Genomic DNA, 17004 nt, shown 5'->3' with positions numbered 1-17004 from the left:
ATAGTTAGTTCAGCTAACTATAACTCGCGCGCCCGCAATGCACTGCTGATGACGTCACATATTACATCACTCATGACATGGTCAGTGACATCACTCATGACATCACTGATGACATCTCAAATGACATCACTGATGACATCACTGATGACATCATCCAGTGAATGTGTGTGTTTCTGAAAATTAAATATGTTTTATATATGTATATCTCAAGGTCGATGGAAGAATAAATGGGTATATAAGTGTCTAAATGGATGATTTGTTTTTGAAAAATTGATTGTGTAACTGACTGATTAAGTGTTTCATAGTGAATACATGGCTTAGTGAGTAATGTTTAAATATGTAAATATCTGTATCAGTCTCTCACTTTGTGTATAAGTGGCTGCATGGGTTGGTGAGTAGCTACATGGGTGTTTATATAGGTTATTAGTTGGTTTTATGAGTATCAGTCTGAGTGTCTGCATGGTTCGGTGGGGGTATTACGTAGTGCATAGGTGCATGAATGAATGACTCACTCTTTGTATGTGTTGAAGACAGCATGTGTGCAGGACTCTATGGGTGGATGAGTGAGTGTATGGGTGTGTTAGTGAGTGAATGACTGTCTCAATAGTGTCTTTATGAGTAACTACATATGTTTTAAACTAGTATATGTGACTATTGGTGTATATAAGCGAGTATATGTGACAGTGAGAGATTGAAAGAGTTCCTATATGAATAAGTATGTGTTTCTATAAGTGATTGTTTAAAAGACTAAGTATGTGTAAGTTTCCGTAGAAGTAAGTGTGGTGGTGTGTGTATAACTGTATATGCAAGTAAATGTATGTTTGATTCTTTATTAGCATGAGTGACTATGTGTGTGAGTACCTCTATGGATGAGTGGCATTGTGTAACAGGATGTATAGGTGTATGAGTACATATGATGAGTGAGTACATGTATGAGTGACTGTATAGGACTGTTGGTGAATGAGTGGATGTGTATGTGGATCTTAGAATTACTGTATAGGTTGTTGTAACTGGTATTGGTATGTCCATTGTTTTTAAAATTTTAATTTCTATTTTTGAATGTGTGTATCAAAGGTTATATTAGGGGAAGAGGAGGTCTGCCACTCTATCACAAGGATGATGTCATCAGTGATGTCATCAGTGATGTCATTTGAGATGTCATCAGTGATGTCATGAGTGATGTCACTGACCATGTCATGAGTGATGTAATATGTGACGTCATCAGCAGTGCATTGCGGGCGCGCGAGTTATAGTTAGCTGAACTAACTATAACGGGGGAATTTCAATGGTTTTGTACAAGTGAAAAGTCCAGCTAACTATAACACCCCTGAAACCTATGGTTTTTTCAGTGAATTTCTGAGGTTTTTTAAATGCTAATTCCTAACTATAACGTGCCTGAAACCTATGGTTTTTTCTGTGAATTTCAAAGGTTTTTTAAATGCTAATTTCTAACTATGCCTACAGAGATAGGACATGTGAAGAAAGAAGAAAAAATGCACAGAAAGAAACAAAAGAAGTGCAGAAAGAAGCAACAGAAGTCCTCAAATACGAAGATAAGTGCAGGAAGAAGGATAACGTGCAGAAAGAACAAAAAGAAGAGCAGAAAGAAGCCTTGTTGCAAAATCATCCTGTACCCTCAACTTTTTCAGACGGATACTGGTGGTAACTGAGTCTGACTAACCAGTCCTAGAGCCAGTGCTATGTTAAAAGACACTTAGAATACAGTGAAAACACCTACATACACTAGGGAACATTATGCGTTGGGGTCCCCCTGTGATTAGCATGACCTCCTCTGTAAGCCCCTAGTGTATAATAGGGCATGGGGATTAAAACTACCTCTTAAAACAGGCCACAGGGCGTTTTTGCACACGTTAACTCAGGCCTCGTCCCCTCCCTTCACCACTGTGTAAACATGCCCTGTGTCCATTTTTAGTTGGGAGATTAAGTTCATTTGAATCCTGAGGGTCCCTAGGGTCCAACTAGCCCACTAGGTACCTCCAGTAAGTGCCACAGAGCTGCGTTGCAGAGAGGTGTAAAAAGTGGCACGGCCTGGACCACCTCTCTGCAATGCAGCTCAGTGGCGCTTACTGGAAGCACTTGGTGGGCTAGTTAGCCCCCAGGGGCCCTCAGTATTGAAGGGAAATATATCCCCAATTTGAAACGTGCCATAGTGCGTGTTTGCACACGTCACCTCAGGCCCCGTCCCCTCCCTTCACCACTGTGTAAACGCGCCCTGTGGCTGTTCTAAGTTGAGAGATTAAGTCCCCCTGAATCCTAAGGGTCCCTAGGGTCAAACTAGACCACTAGGTACCTCCAGTAAGCGCCACAGAGCTGCGTTGCAGAGAGGTGTAAAAAGGGGCTTGGCCTCAGAACACCTGGCTGCAGCGCAGCTCCCTGGCGCATACTGGAGATGCCTGTTGGGGGCGCGTTTGCAGAGTGCTGCACGGAGGGGGCATGGCCTCCGGCACGATGCCAGTCTTTTATTTATTTTAGTTTTTTAAGAAGGGGGGCTGTTTGGTTCCCCTTCTTATTCTAATTTATTGGCCCTGATGACCCCATCCCCCAGGGCCAGTCTCCTAATTATATTTTTTTGACCCCAATCCCCAGGGCCGGCCACTGTTTTTTATTATTTTAAAAAAATATATATTTATAGACACACCTAGGACATGCTGGACAAACCGTACGTACCTATCACCATGACGATTTGCGTGATATTCATTAAAAGGCGACTATGCATGCAATGAATCCACGTGGAATGTATTTACACCACTAGTGAAGCTCTGACATGTCTGATGCCCTACCGTGCCTAATCCTGGTAGACACCCTTGTCGTTTATTTATACAAACATGGGTAGCTATTGACGGGCACATTTAATACACATGCACACCAAGCCATTCAAAGGGGATTCGACAAAAATTCGACCAAAACTATGCAAGAAACCCCCCTCACGGTTAATAAAACACACATCCACTGCCGGATGTGTAATACTTTTTATTTTACTCTCTGGAAAGGGGACGAACATCACTTGAGAGTCACAGCGTGCTCCTGACAGAGCCCAATGCTGTGTTACACCCACCATTGCCTGCCGAGTGCCACACACCTCTGTGTTGTATTCCACTAGCTAGTGCATATGCTATGACACTCTCTAGCCCATGTGCACTGTAACACCACCCCGTGAATATGTCATGCCACACTTGTCTTCGCACGGGTTATATTGCCCCATCTAACGTGCCTTTCTCGATGCCTATGTTATAACGCACAGTGCTATGCCATACATATTACAATCTGGGATCCATATCTTTGTCACAGTGCATATGCAACGTTACACTCCCCAGCACATATTTTATATTACAACTTTAGAGACAAGTTAGGTTACACAACACTGCCCTGTGCATATTACACTCCAAGGCGCATATCGCATAGCACGCGCTAGTGCCTGTGCTATCTCGCGCTCTCCCATGAATCTGTCATTGCGCACAATGTATTGCATATTATATTTCACGCCCGGTTCATCTTATATCACACTTTTTGGTGCATAGTTTATACCATACACTATATCTAGTTTTCATTTTCAATCGTGCTCTCAGGACTATGTTCTATATAACACTGTGTTCACCTACCCTTTTCACGGGCATTACATTTTGCGATAGGGGGTGGAGGGTCAGGGGGTGTTTCTGCCAAGTGAGCCCGGAGTCACAGTCACAAACGTCCTCTTCTTCCTGAATAAAAGTGAGATTATGCTGCATACTTGTTCATATTTTAAGTAGTTCGCACAGACACAATGTTTTAAAAACAATAAAGTTCCTAATACCCGCCTTCTCTGAACAGTTAGCTTGCTGCCCCATCCCCTTCCTCCCTATCCTCTGTTGTGTGAATCCATGGACTAGCCTCCTCCCTCCTGCCATGCATGGTCTGATGTGCTGCCACTGCCCTCAATTTAGTATGATGTACCAGTCCACTCCTCCTGCCCTCCATTGCCCAATTCTATGCCCCATCATTGACCTCCTGCTTAAACTCTGTGCTTAGCTTGCTGCCCCTATTCTCCTTCCCCCTGTCCTCCGATGTCTTTGTGCATGCCCCTGCTCCATCCTTTTTGCCCACCATGTCCCATGGACCTGCCACTCCTATCTACTCTGAGTGTTCTGTTGAGCTGCCACTCCCCTCCCACCTGCCTAGCATTGTCAGATGACTGTAACCTGTCCCTGCCACCTCCACCCTGCCTGTCCACATGCCATGCCCCTATCCTCTTCCTCCTGTCCTACATGGTCCATTGTACTGCCACACCCTTCTGCCCTCCCTGGTCTGTTGTGCTGCAACTGCTCCTCCTGCCTGCCCCGTGTGGTCTGTTGTGAGGTCCCTTCCCCTGAACTTTCTTGTCTGTGCACAGGTCCTGACCCTTCCTTCTATCCTCCATCGTCCTTTGTGCATGCCCCTCCACCCTCCTTCTTGCCCATCATAGCCATTGTGCTGCCACTACCCTCCCACTTGCCATGCATGGTCTTCTGTGCTGCCATGGCCCCTCCCACCTTCCCTGTGTGGTCAGTTAGCTGCCCCTGACCCCCTCCCACCTTCCCTCCATGGTCTGTGTGTATGCCATCACAGTCTCACTGTTGCTCTTCATGGTGTGTCTTGCTTCTAGTGCCCATCCTGCCTGACCTCCATGGCTATCTTGCTGCTCCTGCCCTGCCCCCTTGCCCCCAGCCCTACTCCCTCCCTCCTGGCTTGTCTGTTCCATTGTAATGCCCCTGATCCGTCCCTCCTGCCCTTTATGGTCTGTTATACTGCAGCTTTCTCTCCTGTCTGTCCATTATGGTCAGCTAGCTACCATTGCCTCTTGCCCCTCTGTTCTCTGTTGTCCATGTGCATGGTCCTGTCCCCTCCCTCTTGCTTTCTATGGATTGTTGTGCTGCACTCCCGTCCTGCATGCCCTGTGTGGTGTATTGTGCTGCTGCAAACCCTGACGCCTGCCCTTCAGGGTCAGTTTGGTGCACCTCTCCATGTCCCTCCTGTCCTCTGTTATCCAAGTCCATGTCCCTATCCCATTTCCTTCCATGATCCAATGTACCATACTTGCGAACATTTTGAACTTGGTAAGAGGGAGATTTTGAAAAAAAACTGGGGTATTGATTTTCCCCTTTGAGTTACATTGAAAAAGAGGATATTGTAGACAGGAGACAGATCAAATAAAGCCCATTTGAGCTTAAAAACATTGGACGTTTCCTGGCTGAATCGGGTCTGTTGGCATGTATGGTTGTACTACCATTGCCTCTTCCTTCTGCCCACAATGGTCTATTACATTGCCACAGCCTTGAAGGAGGGTAGATTTTGTATCACAGGGGGCCCCTGGCCCGTTCTGTCCACACCTGAAGTATGAGACCCTTGTCCTTGCCCTGCCAGCTGCATTTGTAGGCCGTATTAAATTGACCAGCGGGTCCTGTGTTGCTATATAATTATCCTGAGACATCCTTACCACTCAGCCAGCATAAAACCCCTGTGTAGGCCCTTCTGTTCAATATGTAGGCCTCTTTGTTAAATTGACCATAGCTCTGCAATTTTAGTGTATAGCAGTCTGAAGGCAGGTCTGCGAGGCCTTCTGATCCAAACTAGCAGCCCCCACCCTACCCGAGTGCTCCGTGCTCGGTATCAAAGTTCAACATCCCCCTGAAGCTGTCGACATACAGTAGGCTGCATCCTGGACTGGTACTTGCTTCCTGGGCAGGTTTCCCGCTTTTAAGGAAGTGGCAACCGCAGAGCGTCAAGTTAGGAGAACTGAGGAGATTTTATACATGAATATATTGAATTCCCGTACAATACCCATTATTTTCTGCTTGCTCTATGGAACTTACGATAAGCGATTGGCCTGAGAGACTGACCTTTTCACCCAGTCCATTGTCAGCATTAAGTGGGTAAATGACGAAATGTCTGGTAAAATCTGCAGACGAAGCTTTTGGGTAGCATACGTAGGTAGATGTAGCGTGCAAAGGAGCCCACAAAATGATATAAAAAGGGAGCACCCACAGATATCGACGGACTACCTTGCCGTCTGTATGTAGGTTAACAGGCAGTGCAGGTTTTCCCCAAGAGCTGGGAGCTCTTGTCTTCCTTTGCTTAAAATGTCTTGCTCTGCTTTGCTTGAAGTATCTTATTCTATTTTACCTATATGAAATGTCATGTTATGTTTAACCATTGTTCTCTTTACTTTTGCATTTAAAAGATTTTGTATTGTAATTGCAGGAATGCTTGCTCTAAGAGTAAACGTGAGTGTTCCTAGGTAACATTTTCCTTGGTGTAACTTGTTTCTCATGATGCATTTATAGATGTGTTTTCTCTCTCTCTCTGTCAGTACATTAATTGAGATACAGAGAATATTATGACAGCTGTATGATTATCTGGATTCTGTATTTTGTACTTTATGTCTCTATTCTGCGGTTTCTTTGAAGTTGCATCTTCTCATTAAACTGCCATTGTATTCTGCCTCCAATTCCATGTCTCATATGTCTGTTTTCTTCATTTTTGGAGCAAGCGTTCCTAGGCACCCCGGCTCAAATTAAGGTGCCCCTTTTGTCCCTGACTCACTCTCCTGCTCAGTTCTGTGGTGGCTCCCGGGGATCTGGGGACCGCCCCTAGCTTCCTTGACCCGTAATAGATCTTCCCTCCAACAGCCTCTCTTGCAAGTCCTGTATTGTTGGTTTGTTGCCCCTGCCCCCCTTTCCACTGCCCTCCATAGTCTGTTGTGCTTCCACGGCCCTTCCTGCCTGCTCAGTGTGCTTAAATTGTTGCCTTTGCACCCTCCTACCTGCCTTCAATTTTCAGAGTCCGTGCCCCTGGCCTCTGCCTCTCAACAGTATCCTAATGAACAACTAGATTGCTAACATTCTATATTTATTACAAAAGTGTGGAACGCCTGACATCATCTTGATGTAATCAAAACTGTAATACCTAGAGCATTTCCTTTAGAAATTACATATATGAGAGGGTCTTATTGGCATCAAAATTATGGTTAGTGCTCTAAAAGACTAAAATAAGGACATATTTTCTGAGTTTTCAAATAGCGACAAAGCACTTTTAAATTATTTGTTATCTTTATGTTTTTTTATCCAGTTGACCACTTGATTAAATGTTGCACTTAGGGGAGAGGATGTGGTGTTACTTCCAGAACTGCAGACTTTGCAACTGGGGAACCAGGTTGAAGTTTCTGCTTCAGCTCGACATTCTGTGATTCTGGTCAAATCACTTAGTCTCCCCATGTCTACAACCAAAATGAATTTGTTCTTGTGTGATGTAACCAATGCTCATGTAAAGCACTCCAATACCTGACAAGTCTGCACTATATAACACTGCAAAAACACAAAATAATAAGTGTTTTGCACACTTCTGTCATTGGGCTATATTTGGGCTACATCTGGGTGATTTTGGGCTACATTTGGGCTCTTTTGTCTCCGGTGGCCATCTTGGGAGATTTATTTGTTATGAAGTTTCCTAATTTCCTCATGTACTGCAGTCTCCTCAGTAGGAAATGCTTTCAGTTTTTTACTTTGATTCCATCATGAAGGTACTCAGATATGTCACACATTTGCCATAAATTCTGAATGTTAGCACTCTAGTTGCTCATTAGATCACTGTAGTAAAACTACTGCACCATGGAAGTCTGCTCCTGGTATTAAAAGTGCATGTTTCAGTCTGCATGTCAGAATTTTTTAATGAAATAGAAGAGGATTTGAGAAGTCACTCAAAATGTGCCCTCATTTTCTTTCTTCAGCATTAATCATAATTTCTATGGCAAAATGAACCTCCTCATTGTGTTCCTTTTTAAATTAAATGTTTTAAGTGTTACCAGTTTATTCCAATCAAGATGGCTTCAGGTGTGCCTTACTTTTGTCATAATGAAGACAGTAAGCGCTCTAGTTGTTTTTAAGAACATTCTGGGACATTCTGTCATTGGGCTATACTTGGGCTACATCTGGGTGATATTTGGGCTACATTTGGGCTCTTTTGTCTCTGGTGGCCATCTTGGGAGACTTATTTGTTATGAAGTTTCCTAATTTCCTCATTTACTGCAGTCTCCTCAGTAGGAAATACTTTCAGTTTTTTACTTTGATTCCATCAAGAAGGCATTCAGATGTGTCACACATTTGCCATAAATTCAGAATGTTAGCACTCTTTTTGCTCATTAGATCACTGTAGTAAAGCTACTGCTCACCAGGGAAAACTGCTGCTGGTATTGAAAGTGCATGTTTCAGTCTGCATGTCAGAATTTTTTAATGAAATAGAAGAGGATTTGAGAAGTCACTCAAAATGTGCCCTAATTTTTCTTTCTGCAGCACTAATCATACTTTTTATGGAAAAATGAACCCCCTCATTTTGTTCCTTTTTAAATTAAATGTTTTAAGAGTTACCACTTTAATCCAAGCAAGATGGCTTAAGGTGTGCCATACGTTTATCATAAGTAGGACTGTTAGCGCTCTAGTAGTTCTTTGGAACACTCTGGGAAGCTGCAGTAGAACACAAAGGAATCAACTGACAGTCTCTGCCCTTGTTGGATGTACATGTTTTACTGAGAATGTCAGACTTCATTCTCACATGACTGAGAAAGATAATGTGAATTTACAGAAAATAAGCTCTCAGTTTAGCCTATAGATCACCTTCCAAACCTCTGTGGTAAAAGCATGAGAAAATATTTTTCTCTCAATCATGATATCCCAGCAGAAGGCTTTTTCACATGGTGAAATCACCTTAGAACATACCACAATTCCTAAAATGAGTATGGTACCATCAACAAATGATTTATAATGTAACTAAAGTCTTAAAACCTTCTATTAACTGCAATGCTTTTTAATGAGGTGCTATCATGTATATTGGTCCCAAGATGGCTGCCAACACTTCTTGGATGAAGTGCTGACAGCCAATCAGATCTCAGGATGAGATGTGTGGTTAGGCTCCGCCCACATATATATATGCTTTTAAATGCTATTTTCTCAGGAAATACTAAACAGATTTACACCAGACCTGCAAAAGGCACTTCCTTGACCTTATGGCTACCTCTCTGCCAAATTTCAAGTAATTCTGTTCAGCCGTTCGGGCTGTAGCTGTGTCTAAAGGTCCTATGGAAAAATGCATGGGGAAAACGCGTTTTGGGACCCCCCTTTTTTCTCGGCCCCTGCTTGACGAATCCCCCCGAGACTTTCAGGGTAGGAGCGGAGCGTAGCGCCCCACCTATTTTGAAAATTTCGCGAGGATTCGTCGACCGGCGCCAAAGTTATTCCAAATAGAATGTTGCGGATTTCCTATGGAAACAGGGTCCTAACTATATCTACCTACTGGCGACCGCCAGTAGGTAATATATATATATATATATTTATATTTATATGCACGTTTTTGCACTTAGCAGTATTTTGCACAAGTAGTACTATGTTTACATTACACAAAAAACTGTATTTTCAACAATAACAAACATGTATTTATACAGTTATTAAGGGAACTGCGATATATCAGTAAAGGATGTTTTTTATGTCTATTACTATGACGCGGCAGAATTAGCTGTCCCTTTTAGTGTACTGTCTCCTTAAAAGGTGTAATGACAATCATGTGGTGTATCATGTGATCAAGGCTCGTGTAGAGCTGAAACGCGTAATGGCGGCGGTGCTGGGCACGAAATAAAATCTTCATTCACAGAATCTGGGTTCGCCTCGTCTTTCCAACATACGGATTGTGGGCGAGTTGTGGTGATATATATATATATATATATATATATATATATATATATACCATGGTGTATTGAAGAATGAGTGGGTGTATGAATGTCTGTATGGATGATTCAGTAGGTGCGTGACTGACTGTATAAGTGAGTGATTAAACATGTCTTACTGAATGCATGGGTTAGTGACTAAACTGTGTGAATATCTATATCAGTCTGTCAGTTGGTGTGTAAGTGGCTGCATGGGTTGGTGAGTAGCTACATGAGTGTTAATATGGGTTATTGGTTGATTGTCTGAGTATCTGTATGGGTGCCTGAGTGTCTGTGTGAGTGGGTGGGTTATGCGATGTTGTGCATAGGTGTGTGAGTGGGTGATTCACTGGGTGTATATGTTCAAGAGTGCATCTGTAAAGAGCTGTATGGGTGGGTGAGTCTGTGTATGGGTGTGTTGGTGAGTGTTTAGATGTCTCAGTGGTACATGTGTGAGTAACTACATATGTGAAAGGCAGTATATGTGAGTGTTGGACTATATAAATGACTAAATGTGGTAGTGAGTGATTGTGAGAGTGGCTGTATGGATGAGTGTGTGCTTGTGTCAGTGATTGTATAAGAGAGTAAGTATCTATTTATATCTGTATTCATAAGTGAGGTTTGTTTGTGAATAATTGTATTTGTGAGTAAATGGAAGTGTGATTGATTCTTTGCATGACTGACTATGTGTGTGTGTGTAACTATATGGGTGAGTGGTGGTGTCTGAGTTTCTGTATAGGTGTATGAGTGCATATGATAGTGCTGTATTGATGAGTGACTGCATGTTTGAGTGACTTTATGGGTGAATGGGTAGATGTGTGTGTAGACCTAGGAATCAGTGGGTGGGTATGTAATAACTGGTATTGGTGTGTCTTTGGTTTCGAAAATGGTAGTCTGTATTTTAGAGTTGGTGTATCAAAGTTTATATTAGGGTGTGAGGAGGTGCATCAGATTAGTACATGGATGATGTCATCAGTGATGTTATTTGAGATGTCATCATTGATGTCATCAGTGATGTGACTGGCCAAGTCACGAGTGATGTAATATGTGAGGGCATCCGAAGTGCACTGCGGGGGCGTGAGTTATAGTTACCTCAACTAACTATAACAGCCGAATTTCTCTGCTTATGTACGACTGAATGTCCAACTAACTATAATGTCCCTGAAATTTGTCGTTTTTTCAGTGAATTTCTAAGGTGTCCTAAATGCTAATTTCTAACTATAACGTCCCTGAAACCTATGGTTTTTTCAGTGAATTTCAAAGGTTTTTCAAATGCTAATTTCTAACTATAACATCGCTGAAACCTGTGTTTTTTTTCAGTGAATTTCAAGGGTTTTTTAAATGCTAATTTCTAACTATAACGTACCTGAAGCCTGTGTTTTTTTCAGTGAATTTCAAAGGTTTTTTAAATGCTAATTTCTAACTACATCGTCTCTGAAACCTATGTTTTTTTCAGTGAATTTTAAAGGTTTTTCAAATGCTTATTTCTAATTATACCTACATATGTAGGACATGTGCAGAAAGAGGAAGAAAGGCGCAGAAAGATGCAAGAGAAATGCAGAAAGAGGCAACATAAATCCAGAAAGACGAAGAAAGGTGCAGAAAGAAGCAAGAGCTATACAGAAAGAATCAACAGAGGTGCACAATGAGGCCTTGTTGCAAAGTCATCCTGTGCCCTCAAGTTTTTGCTGACTGGTACTGGTGGTAACTGACTCTGACTAAAGAAACAAGAGAGGTGGAGAAATAGTGAAGAGGGTACAGAAAGAGGCATGATGATGTAGAAATTTGTAAAAGAGGTGCAGAAAGAAGGAAGAGCAGTGCAAGAACTAACAGAGGTGCAAAAAGAAGCAAGAGGGGTGTAGAAAGAGGTAGGAGAGACGTACAAATTGGGAAGAGAAGCACAGAAAGCAGCAGTAGGGGTACAGAAAGAAGGAAAATAAGTGCAGAAAGAAGCAACAGAGGTGCTAAAAGAGGTGTTATAGGTGAAAAAAGAGGCAGGAGAAGTATAAAAAGAAGCAACAGAGGTACAGAAACAGACAGGAAAGGTACAGAAAGAGAGAATAGGGGTGCAGAAACATGCCAGAGAGGTGCAGAAAGAGAAAAAGGGGTGCAAAAAGAGGCCAGAGAGGTATAGAAAGAGGCAAGAGGGATGCCGAAATTTGCAAAAGAGGTGCATAAAGAAGCAAGAGCAGTGCAAAAAAACCAACAGAGGTGCAAAAAGGGGCAGCAGATGTGCAGAAATAAGTAGGAGAGGTGCACAAAAAGGCAAGACAAGTATAGAAAGAGGCAGGAGGGGTGCAGAAAGAAGGAAGAGAAGTGCACAAAGAAGCAACAGAGGTGCTGAAAGAGGCAGGAAGGGTGCAGAAAGAGGCAGGGGAAGTGCAGAAAGAGGCAAGAGAGATGAAGAAAGAAGCAAGTGAGGTACAGAAAGAAGCGAGAGAGGTGCAGAAAGAAGTGAGAGAGGTGCAGAAATAGGAGAGTGAGGTTCAGAAAGAGGCAAGAGAAGAGCTGAAAGTATTAAGTGAGGTGCAGGAAGAGGCAAGTGAGGTACAAGAAGAGGCTCGAGAACTGCAGAAAGAAGCAAGAGAAGTATAGAAAGAGGCAAGAGGTGCAGAAGGAAGAGAGTGAGGTACAGAAAGAGGCAAGTGAGGTACAGAAAGAGGCAGGAGAGGAGCAGAAAGAGGCAACAGAGGTATAGAAAGAAGCAAGTGAAGTGTAGAAAGAAGCAAGTGAGGTGCAGAGAGAGGCAAGCGAAATGCAGAAAGAGGCAAGAGAGGTGCAGAAAGAGGCAAGAGATCTGCAGAAAAAAGCAACAGGATGCTGAAAGAGGCAAGTAAGGTGCAGAAAGGGGCAAGAGAAGTGCAGAAAGAGGCAAGTGAATCGCAAAAGAAGACAGTGACATGCAGATATATTACCCACTGGCGGTCTCCAGTAGGTAGTTAGGACCTATTTTCCATAGGAAATCCGCAACATTCTATTTGGAATAACTTTGGCGCCCGTTGACGAATCTTCGTAAAATTTTCAAAACTTTTGGCCAGCTCCGGTCCGCTCCTATCCTTAAAGTCTCGGGATGATTCATGTAGCGCGGGCTGAGAAATAAGGGGGTCCCAAAACGTGTTTTCCCCATGCAATTTCCCATAGGACCTTTAGCCGCAGCTACAGCCCGAACTGCTGAACGGAATTACACCAAATGTGGCAGAAAGGTGACCTTGGTTCAGAGTCGTGCCTTTTGCTTAAATGGTGTAAATCCATTCAGTAGTTCCTGAGAAAATCAAAAGTAAAATCACATATATATCTGGGCGGAGCCTAACCACACATCTCATCGTGAGATCTGATTGGCTGTCAGCACTTCATCCAAAAAGTGTTGGCTGCCATCTTGGGACCAATATACATGATAGCACCTCATTAAAAAGCATTGCAGTTCATAGAAGGTTTTAAGACTTTAGTTACATTATAAATCATTTGTTGATGGTACCATACTCATTTTAGGAATTGTGGTATGTTCTAAGGTGATTTTACCATGTGAAAAAGCCTTCTGCTGGGATATCATCAATAATGTTTGAGAGAAAACTATTTTCGCATTCTTTTCCCACAGAGGTTTGGAAGGTGATTTATAAGCTAAACTGAGAGCATATTTTCTGTAAATTCACATTATCTTTCTCAGTCATGTGAGAATGAAGTCTGACATTCTCAGTAAAACATGTACATTCAACAAGGACAGAGACTGTCAGTTGATTCCTTTGTGTTCTACTGCAGCTTCCCAGAGTGTTCCAAAGAACAGCTAGAGCGCTAACAGTCTTACTTATGACAAAGGTATGGCACACCTGAAGCCATCTTGATTGGAATAAAGTGGTAACATTTAAAACATTTAATTTAAAAAGGAACAAAATGATAGGGTTCATTTTGCCATAGAATGTATGATTAGTGCTGCAGAAAGAAAAATTAGGGCACATTTTTAGTGACTTCTCAAATCCTCTTCTATTTCATTAAAAAATTCTGACATGCAGACTGAAACATGCACTTTCAATGCCAGCAGCAGACTTCCCTCGTGAGCAGTAGCTTTACTACAGTGATCTAATGAGCAACTAGAGTGCTAAAATTCTGAATTTGTGGCAAATGTGTGACACATCTGAATGCCTTCTTGATGGAATCAAAGTAAACAACTGAAAGTATTCCTACTGAGGAGACTGTAGTAAATGAGGAAATTAAGAAACTTCATAACAAATAAGTCTCCCAAGATGGCCACCAGAGAAAAAAGAGCCCAAATGTAGCACACATATCACCCAGGTGTAGCCCAAGTATAGCCCAATGACAGAATGTCCCAGAGTGTTTTAAAGAACAACTAGAGCGCTAACAGTCTTACTTATGACAAAAGTATGGCACACCTGAAGCCATCTTGATTGGAATAAAGTGGTAACACTTAAAACATTTAATTTGCAAAAGAACAAAATGAGGGGGTTCATTTTGCCATAGAATTTATGATTAGTGCTGCAGAAAGAAGAATTAGGGCACATTTTGACTTCTCAAATCCTCTTCTATTTCATTAAAAAATTCTGAAATGCAGACTGAAACATGCACTTTGAATACCAGCAGCAGACCTCCCTGGTGAGCAGTAGCTTTACTACAGTGATCTAATGAGAAACTAAAGTGCTACCATTCAGAATTTATAGCAAATGTGTGACACATGTGAATGCCTTCTTGATGGACCCAAAGTAAACAAGCATTGAAAATGCAATAGGTCTCGCCCTCGTTTAAGTTAAAGCAATTCTGTTTGTAATTAGGTGGCTTTTTAGCTTTGCTTTTATTAGTGTTTTTCATGTACATAACATGCATATATGTATATGTATATGTATGCATGCATTTATATTTGTATTTATATAGATATGCAACTTATATATATGTTTATATATGTATGTATATGTATATACATACATATATATAAATGCATATGCATATATATATATGTGCATATGTGTGCGTGTAGAGAGAGGTAGAGGTAGAGAGGTAGAGGTAGAGAGGTAGAGGTAGAGAGTAGTAGAGAGAGAGGTGTAGAAAGGTAGAGAGTAGAGGATGAGTAATAGAGAGTAGAAAGTAGGGAGTGAGTATTAGAGAGTAGTAGAGAGAATAGCAGAGAGTGAGTAGGAGAGAGTAGTAGTGTGAGTAGTAGAGAGTGAGTAGTAGAGTGAGTAGTAGAGAGTGAGTAGTAGAGAGTAGTAGAGAGTGAGTAGTAGAGAGTGAGTAGTAGAGAGTAGTAGAGAGTGAGTAGTGGAGAGTGAGTAGCAGAGAGAGAGTAGTAGAGAATGAGTATTAGAGTGAGTAGTAGAGAGTAGTAGAGAGAGAGTAGTAGAGAGTGAGTAGTAGAGAGTAGTAGAGAGTGAGGAGTAGAGTCTGAGTAGTAGAGTGAGTAGTAGAGAGTAGTATAGAGAGTGTAGTAGAGAGCAAGTAGTAGAGAGTAGTAGAGAGTGAGTAGTAGAGAGAGTAGTAGAGAGTGAGTAGTAGAGAGTAGTAGAGAGTGAGTAGTAGAGAGAGAGTAGTAGGGAGTAGTAGAGTAGTAGAGAGTGAGTAGTAGAGAGAGTAGTAGAAATTGGTGGAGTAGTAGAGAGTGAGTAGTAGAGTGAGTAGTAGGGTGAGTAGTAGAGAACAAGTAGTAGAGAATGTGTAGTAGAGAGTGAGTAGTAGAGAGTAGTAGAGAGTGAGTGGTAGAGAGTAATAGAGAGAGAGTAGTAGAGATAGTAGTAGAGAGTGCATAGTAGAGAGAGTAGTAGAGTAGTAGAGAGTGAGTAGTAGAAAGTGTGTAGTAGAGAGTGAGTAGTAGAGAGTAGTAGAGAAGTAGAGAGTAAGTAGTAGAGTGAGTAGTAGAGAGTAGTATAGAGCGAATAGTGGAGAGTAAGTAGTGGAGAGTGATTAGTAGAGAGTAGTAGAGAGTGAGTAGTAGAGAAGGAGTGGTAGAGAGTGAGTAGTAGAGAGTAGTAGAGTGAGGAGTAAAGAGTGAGTAGTAGAGAGAGAGAGTAGTAGAGAGAGAGTAGTAGAGAGTAGTAGAGAGTGAGTAGTAGAGTAGTAGAGAGTGAGTGGTAGAGAGTAGTAGACAGTAGTAGAGTGAGTAGTAGAGAGTGAGTAGTAGAGAGTGAGTAGTAGAGAGAGTGGTAGAGAGTAGTAGAGTAGTAGAGAGTGAGTAGTAGAGAGTGCATAGTAGAGAGAGTAGTAGAGAGTAGTAGAGTGGTAGAGAGTGAGTAGTAGAGAGTGAGTAGTAGAGAGTAGTAGAGAGTGAGTAGTAGAGAGTGAGTAGTGGAGAGTGAGTAGTAGAGAGTAGTAGAGAGTGAGTAGTAGAGAGTGAGTAATAGAGAGTGAGGAGTAGTAGAGTGAGTAGTAGAGAGGGAGTAGTAGAGAGAGAGTATTAGAGAGTAAGGAGTAGAGAGTGAGTGGTAGAGAGTAGTAGAGAGTAGTAGAGTGAGTAGTAGAGAATAGTAGAGAGTAAATAGTAGAGAGTGAGTAGTAGAGAGTAGTAGTAGAGAGTAGTAGACAGTAGTAGAGAGTGGGTAGTAGAGAGTGAGTAGTAGAGAGCAATAGCGAGTGGGTAGTTTAATTTAAAAGGACCACAATGAGGGGGTTCATTTTGCAATAGAAATTATGATTAGTGTGGAAAAAAGAAAAATTAGGGCACATTTTGAGTGACTTCTCAAATCCTCTTCTATTTCATTAAAAAATTCTGACATGCAGACTGAAACATGCGATTTCAATACCAGCAACAGACTTCCCTGGTGAGCAGTAGCTTTAATACAGTGATCTAGTAAGCAACTAGAGTGCTAACATTCCGAATTTATGGCAAATGTGTGACACATCTGAATGCCTTCTTGATGGAATCAAAGTAAAAAACCTGAAAGTATTTCCTACTGAGGAGACTGTAGTAAATGAGGAAATTAGGAAACTTCATAACAAATAAGTCTCCCAAGATGGCCACCAGAGACAAAAGAGCCCAAATGTAGCACAAATATCACCCAGATGTAGCCTAAGTATAGCCCAATGACAGAATGTCCCAGAGTATTCTAAAGAACAACTAGAGCGCTAACAGTCATACTTATGACAAAAGTATGGCACACCTGAAGCCATCTTGATTGGAATAAAGTGGTAACACTTAAAACATTTAATTTGCAAAGAACAAAATGAGGGGGTTCATTTTGCCATGGAAATTATGATTAGTGCTGCAGAAAGAAAAATTAGGGCACATTTTGACTTCTCAAATCCTCTTCTATTTCATTAAAAATTTCTGACATGCAGACTGA

Source organism: Triturus cristatus, chromosome 2_2 (genome assembly GCF_964204655.1).
Source record: "Triturus cristatus chromosome 2_2, aTriCri1.1, whole genome shotgun sequence".
Taxonomy (NCBI): Eukaryota; Metazoa; Chordata; class Amphibia; order Caudata; family Salamandridae; genus Triturus; species Triturus cristatus.
Note: the sequence above shows the minus strand (reverse complement) of the source record.